This window comes from Nilaparvata lugens, unplaced genomic scaffold (genome assembly GCF_014356525.2).
Source record: "Nilaparvata lugens isolate BPH unplaced genomic scaffold, ASM1435652v1 scaffold4363, whole genome shotgun sequence".
Lineage (NCBI taxonomy): Eukaryota > Metazoa > Arthropoda > Insecta > Hemiptera > Delphacidae > Nilaparvata > Nilaparvata lugens.
In genome coordinates, this window is record NW_024090631.1 from 12,092 (window position 1) to 20,085 (window position 7,994).

Below are 7,994 nucleotides of genomic sequence, written 5' to 3' on the forward strand. Positions count from 1 at the left end.
CTTTTTCTTCTCTCATATTGTATTATCATACAGTATTTATCTTTCTACCCGCATTGCTTTTCAATTGTTCCAATAATTAGCATTAATATTGTGACAGATGCAACAGCACTAGTGTGGTAGCACTCTTAGCTTATATTGTCCCCCCCACCCACTCTTATGGTCTAGACATGCACTTACCAATACCATTGATTTATTCCTCTTCAGGAGGGGCACCACCCACTTTTATTCGTAGAAGTGGGAGTTGTCCCTTGAGAAGGGGAACCACTCTTTTTTGCCCCCTCAGGGGTACTTTCCCTCTCCCTTCCGGGGGGAAGGAAAGCCCCCCTGGGGGATTTGTCACCTGGCTCTGAGTGGTCCAGTTAGGCTCAATGCGCCCTTTGGCGTGGGTGGGACCACTCACTACATTGGGGGGGGGCAGGACCTCTTGGAGCCAGGTGCCAGTATTGGACGTTGAGGTTAGTGCCCGGTTTTTTTTGTGGGCCTATCCGACAGTGAACGTTTCACTGTAAACCTGAATCTAGAACAAGGGGAAAAAAAAAAAAAAAAAAGGCTTTGGTTTTGCAAATTATATATTATGATTGGTAGCCTGGTGGAATATATGCAATCTTTATTGGTCTATATATAGTACAATAAAAAGAATATATATTAATGAATATTGTGTTCTTATTGCTATGCTATACTATCCTCTATATATATACTATACTAGAGAAAGAAAATCTAGAAGAGAAAGAAAGCTAGACTAAAGAAGAATACTAGAGAAAGAGGAAAGAATACTAGAGTACTAGAGAAAGAAGAAGAATACTAAAGAAGAAAGAAGAATACTAGACTAGAGAAAGAAGAAGAATACTAGAGAAAGAAGAAAGAAGAATACTAGACTAGAGAAAGAAGAAGAATACTAGAGAAAGAAGAAAGAAGAATACTAGACTAGAGAAAGAAGAAAGAAAGAATACTAGACTAGAGAAAGAGGAAAGAAAGAATACTAGACTAGAGAAAGAAGAAAGAAGGAATTCTAGACTAGAGAAAGAAGAAGAAGAAATCTAGAAGAAGAAGAAGAAGAAGAAACCTAGAAGAAGAAAGACAAAAGAAGAAACCTAGACTACTAGATAGAGAAAAGTAGAATGTAGACTAGATGAAGAGAGAGTGAGTAAGGAAAAAGAATGTATACTTGAGAATGAAATAATGAATACTTGAGAAAGAAATAATGAATACTAGAGAAAGAAAGAAGAATAATTGGGAAAATAAGAAAATAATACATAGTTGACATAAAATATCCTAATTCAGTGATTCAGTGCAGTATATTCATTTCACACTTGATCACTAATATTTATCATCAATTTTAAATTGAAATATTGGAGGATTCAAAGAAGACATGTTGGGTTGTACCCAGCTCCATGTAGGATCACAACCCAACAATGTTGTTCAACAATTTAAATCAATTATCACACTCAACTTATAATATAAACATCCTTATTTGATTGATACTGTGCCTTGTGCTTCAAACAAGTCGTATGCATCTGTCAAGTAATGCTTGCCAAACTACTGCTCGTCAAGTGAAACATGTGCCATTACTTGTCAGAGAATGAGCATCATCACAATTACCTTCAATCTTCCAGTTCGCTATACTTCATTCTTCATTATTTGAGAATGTAACACTTGACAGCGCCGTAGTACTCGAATAGTTAGCCTGAATATAACTATCATTTCAAAAGACTGAGGACACTCCATCTTTGATCATTTTCAAGCCAACAGTAGTGCGTTTCAACTGATTCATATGAAGGAAAAAATGATAGAAAAACAACCGAGCCACAAATCATTTATTATTGTCTCACACCAACCGATTCAAGGATAAAGGAAATACAGTAAAAATACTACAATATTCACTCTACAGTATTATTAGAATGTAAATGATTGGAACACTTTTACTGTATTGGAATTAATTTGATACGCATTACTGTTGACTCATCAAGTTGAATCTCTCATTAACCATTCAACTAATGGTCAATTAATAATGTTTGTGTTGAAGAGACAATACCACTGGTATTGTGACAACTCAAAGCATTGAATAAAACACTCAATTTACATCATTTTCGAATAAGCAGTGATGTGTTTCAAAACTGATTCATAATGAAGGAAAAAATGATTGCAAAACAACCAAATCAAAAATAATTTATTATTCTCTCACACCAACCGATTCAAGGATAAAGGAATTTACAGCAAAAATGCTACAAAAAACACTTGAATGGAAATTGTAACACTTTTACTGTATTCGAATCAATTTGAAACACATTACTGTAGCCTGAGAGGTACTGCTTTCTCAACAGAGCCAAACTTGAATAAACCATCCACGAATTTAACAAATTTTAAATTATTGAAATAGTTCAACACCTCCACAGCTAAAGGCACTAAAATCATTCAAAAATACTGTAACCAGGTAATTGATAAGTTTCAAAAATATTCAATTGAAGCAATAATTGAACTCATTTTCTGAAATTACGGTTTTAGCAAATACCAAAACATTTCTGCTTCTGAGACTACTTTTCAGCCAAACGATCGAAACATTTTACATCATCACCAAGCAATTTCTCTAAAACTCTAATCAAACATAAATTCTTTTCAACGAATACAAGATTTGAAATGTATTAAAATAAAAGTAAAAGAATAAATTTGCAACTTGTAACAGCCTGGATACTCGACTAAATCTTGCTTTTGTAGAGAGGTACTCGTTAATTTTACTACAGTGAGGTCTACGCTATTATGGTAGTGAAGAAAGATAGGAGGAACAGCGTTGCCAATTCTCTGCCTTGCCACTGCCTTCTATAAAGAATAGCTGATACTAGTATATCTGATGTTATATCAACTATCTTGATTACAATAATTATATTTCATTGTCAATATATTTTTCAGTGATCAAATAATGAATTTTCATAATTAAAATAAATATTTAGTAATTAATTATATTTATACATTGTTAAGAACGATCTGGCAACGTTGCAGAGCTAGAAAAGGATGGCGCTATCTGCTTTGTCGAATGATAGACAAGGATAGCAACACCAATGTTAATCAAATACTGCCATTAAAACGGGGACCTCACTATAATCATTTTGCAAATTTGTACACTCGTGTTAAGGTCTCAACTATCTGTCTAAAATATTCTCCTGCATAAAACTTTGTCTAATGTCTATGGATCTCTGGTCCAATAGTGTAGATTGTTCTGTTGTAATATTGTAAATGAATAATAAATAAATAGACAGGTGGCGGTGATTCGGAGATCTGGAAAATCGGCGGCATGTGTTCCACGATGAGGTGATCACCTACCTTAGTATACATGCACAGCTCCACTTCTCCAATTATACATTTCAAGGTACGTCAAGACTTGTATACAAATATAAAATGCATTTGCATGAGATACATGTCAAAATCACAAGTATGATCAATCTCCTTATTCAATCATTTTCTATAAACAACAATATATTAGATTCCAATCTATAAAATCACCCTTGAATCTCATACAAATTAATCTACAATTGTATACATGTCTAAAAGTACCTCGAGCTCTGCATAACTCCACCGACTTTTTTCTATTACTAAATGTCTATGCTTGAATATTGCACCTCCATTTCATGAATAAGAGAAAAAAAATCTTGCTCTGAATCCTCCAAATTTTTGGATGTCATGTAACAGATTTCATATTATTATAGTCTACTACATGAAACTAATATTGGCAATAACAATGCAACAAACAATCACCCTATATCAATACAAAATTTGTTAGTAAGAAGAAGTAGTAGTTGAAGAAGAAGAAGAAGAAGAAAAAGAGAATCATCATAATCTAAGTGAACTCACAGATGTAACACCTTATTACTGCAATGATCAGCAATCAGCTACAAACGTCCAAAAGTGTGGATTTCTCAGCAAAGAAGCAGCAGCAGCAGTAGAAGCAGAAGAAGAAGATGACGTTGTAGCAGAAGCAGAAGAGAAGTGACTCATGTTGTTCTGTGGCTGCGAAGTCCGTTTTGTCCACTGCAAAACAACAAAAAATGCATCATTATTATGGGATTCGCAATAAAATTATTCAAAGTGCATTTCAATAACCATTCCTAGGGAGCAAAAAACAACAACTGATACCTCTTTAAAAACGGTCACCCTTCCAAGGGAATCCCGAGCGCTTGTCACTATTTGGAACCATAGACAAGTTCCAATAGTATGAAAATGATGATAGGGAATAAAAATTGTTAATGATAAGAACATTAAAATCTATCTATATATAATAATAATTGAGGAAAGAATTGGCTCAAGTACGTACGGGATAGGAAATTCACGAATGACGCATCTGAACTAATGGATTAATTTGAAATTTTGAATATTGATTCTTAATTTACCGAGGATGGTTATAGGCCTACTTAAAACTTTTCAAGATCTCAGTAAATAAGTTCTTAATTGGATCCTTGCGGAGCATGGGTTACCCGCTAGTAAAAAATAATAAATTCATTGTAAATAATAAAAATAGTTTCATAAATAAACTTAAGTCTGTGCTGCCAAATTTCACAAAATTCAGAGACCTGAGAGCTAAAGTACAAGAGAAAGAGCGAGAAGGCTTATTTTATAAAATCAGCATAAAAACGGCAACAGTGTTCTCCTATTTTATATTGAAATAGCATTGGCCATAAAGCCCCGTTCTGTAAACTAAGGCCAGGCGTACACCGGTTAGTCAAGACAAGACTAGTCACGTTAGTCACAATACTTCACATTGTGCTTAGTAATTGTAATTAGACATGTCTTCATAGTCACAATACTTCACATTGTTGCTTAGTAATTGTAATTAGACGTGTCTTCATAAGCAACTATGTGAAGTATTGTGACTAAACGTGACTAGTCTTGTCTTGACTAACCGGTGTACGCCCAGCCTTAGGGTTGCACAGACTAAAGTGCGAAAACAAAGTGCTACTGTATGATCTAGTACTCTAAGGTCCGGTTGCACGAAATCCTCTTATATTTTTATCAGGATTAAATGTCAAGAGAATCAATCTGAGAAGGATTTTTGAAAAGAAGGCATCTCCAATTGATTCTGGTGGCATTTAATCACAATTAAAATTTAACAAATTTGTGCAAATTACCAACAAATTTTTAATTGGAATTCCAACATATTACTGTACAATTCTGTGTATCCGTAATCAGCAGTAAATTATTAAAAATATCCAGTCTTAATCATGGTACGATAACATTATAAAAACGTATATTATGAAAATCCTTCATCAACGTTTGCAATATGAAATAATTGTTGATAAGCCAATAAACCAGAAACCTGCAAATGGGCTTCAGCATAGAGTAAATGTGGTATAAAAATAATTCTCAAAGTATAGATTGTTTATATTGCAATTAGTAAAAGTAAGTATTGCAATATTCAATGTGACTCAAGCCAACAGTTATTTTTCGTGAAGCTATTTGACGCTGGTAGCCTCTCATACTGTGCCATTCTTAAACTCTCACCCGGCCAAAACAGTAATAATGGACAGTAGTTGTCCTGAGTTGACAAAAATCGGCTTGAAATTTGTAACACAAACAACCTATACCACGGGATATCTTCTTATGCTATCTTTTCTCTGTGGTTACAGTCTACCAGCTTCAATACAATATAAATAATACAATATTTTATACTACATTATACAAATAAATATTTCAATGAGCATTTAATGAAGAGAGACACTTCTGAGCGAATGATTGGATTTTTCATTTCAATTTACAATTGCAATAAACACTTGGAGGCCTATTATTGATGCATGCTGCTGAAAAGGAAGTGTTTTTATTGGATCATTCCTAGAGCTGCTCATCTAAGGCTGGCCACTAACGGTAGGACATGCATGATAAACATGTGTATACATGCATCAGCACACACAAATGTTCATCATGCATGTTTTGTCATAAGCGAGAGGCTTTGAAAAAAAACTGCAGTTTGACAGCAGCTTTTAACATAAAATGAACAACCAATAACAATAAATAAACCACTAGGAAATTGAAAATTATAATGATACACTAATTCAACGGAAAATATAGAAGAGAAGAAAAAATTGACAAAAAAATCAAAGATACCGAACCTCAAAAATGTTGTTTGAAGCCTTTTGCTGTGATGACACAACAATGTATGACGACATGTGTGTACACATATATTTATCATGCATGTCACGTCGTTAGTGGTCACCACCAGCCTAAGAGGGCTATCTCTGTCCAACATAAAATAAAAATCATAATTACAAATTACTCTGAAATTCAATTATTTGGATTCAACATGTCTCACTTGATTGAGAATGCAGTCAGCCTCAAATGGGGTTCATGAATACTTTCTGATGGTGAACACCAAAACATAATGGCACACAACTTGAATCGAAAAATAATGAAATAGATGAGAAATGACAACACTAACCTGTCCAAAACTCTGCCTATGCTGTCCACTCTTATCGCCTTCAAATTCATCTCCATCACCAGCTGCAACACAAAAATATTCATTTAATATCATCAAATTATCTCCAATGTTTCCTTACAAACATAGAATTAACAATCTAGCTTGTTTATTCTATGCTACAACCTAAGGACCCCATTACACAATCAATCATATGCAATATTAAGCTGCAATTACACATAAGTTATCAACAAAATAGTTTTCTACAAAAAAATTTGTAGAGAAACTTCAAATGAGGTGCAACAAAACTTGTCAATTTTCTCGCCAAGAGATCGTAGTCGGCGTCGACTTGTAGAGGGGGAACATTTGGTTGGCAACTTTCTCAGTGTTTCCTCACATTGAGAGAGAAACAAAATTGTTGTTAAAAACATTGACGACATAATGTTGCTGCGAGTTTTAATCGATTGGCAACAAATTGCCGCAACTCGTTGAAAACTCAATTGTTGTGGAAAGTGGTGTGAACGCGGCTTTAGCTCTTCGATTCAGATCTCATACAGGAAAGTGACACTAAATATTTGCACCCCGGGAGTATTAATTAGAATGTGGTAACAGCTGTGCCTAGTGGGAAGTTGTGTGTATTTTTGGCTTCAAAATTTTCTGAAATAACTTAATTTATTCAAAGTGCGGTGATATTAAGTGCAATATTTGACTATAATTTGGTATTTTAATCATTCTAAATTCAAAATTTCTAGCTCATATATATTTTTGGACAGAACTTTGAACTTTAACTTTTCTCAGTAAGAACATAACCTATTTTTCAGACATTTTATTATTTATCAAAATTTGGGAACAGAATAGTTTTGGGCTATGCCTGTTGTTCTATCCCGATCATATTCATATGATTTGTAATTGTATCAACAAATAAATAAATAAAAAATAAATGAGTGGATTCCTTCCAACTATTACAAAACATGATGACAAGTACATCAAATCAAACAAGTTTGAAATATCGATTAGATTTTTTCACGCGAAGTTCTAAACAGTATCTTGGCATTAGTCACAAAATCAGAAATTCGCCGATTTTCCTATGGCTACTTTATCAGTACACCGACAACATAAGAGTGCTATATTTATTGTCTATTATAGGATAATATTCTGGAAGACCTGAGCTTATGAGAAATTTCAAAAATGAATGGAAATTTATATAAAATTCAAGATAAAGAATAGAGAGGTATGTTGAAAGACTCACCTGTCAAGCCCTACTAGAAATCTTCGGGACATGACATCAGCTGACATCAGCATCCATGCATCCACCTCAACTAATCTGAAACAAACAATAAAAGCCATTGAAATTATTAAGACTCTACAATCAGATTTCAAATTAAGCAGGCGACGTAACAGCAGTAGGAACTTAAACACAAATATCAAGTAGTGATAGGCTATTTATGAAATCGATTCGAGCCAGATTTGTTTAGCTGCTAATGATGAATAATGAGAGGAATGATTATGGTCACAGATCTGAACCACCGGAATCACATAAAGACAAGTTATTTGAGACAGGCAAATAACAAGTGGTTACCAATCCAACGGCAGTACATTG

The 7,994-nt window shown here is 34.0% G+C and overlaps 1 long non-coding RNA gene across 2 annotated transcripts; it reads right to left on the reverse strand.

Annotated features, from left to right (window-relative positions):
* Nucleotides 1-358: 358 nt before the first annotated feature.
* On the reverse strand, nucleotides 359-7,720 carry LOC120355710. 2 transcript variants are annotated; one of them, XR_005573755.1, is made up of 4 exons: nucleotides 7,644-7,693; nucleotides 6,419-6,480; nucleotides 3,844-4,020; nucleotides 359-517 (listed from the first exon to the last, which is right to left on the reverse strand). It is a non-coding gene; the product is annotated as an uncharacterized LOC120355710 (long non-coding RNA). The 2 variants fall into 2 exon arrangements; XR_005573754.1 differs by lacking the exon at nucleotides 359-517 and having other exon boundaries at nucleotides 1,814-4,020; nucleotides 7,644-7,720.
* Nucleotides 7,721-7,994: the final 274 nt, after the last annotated feature.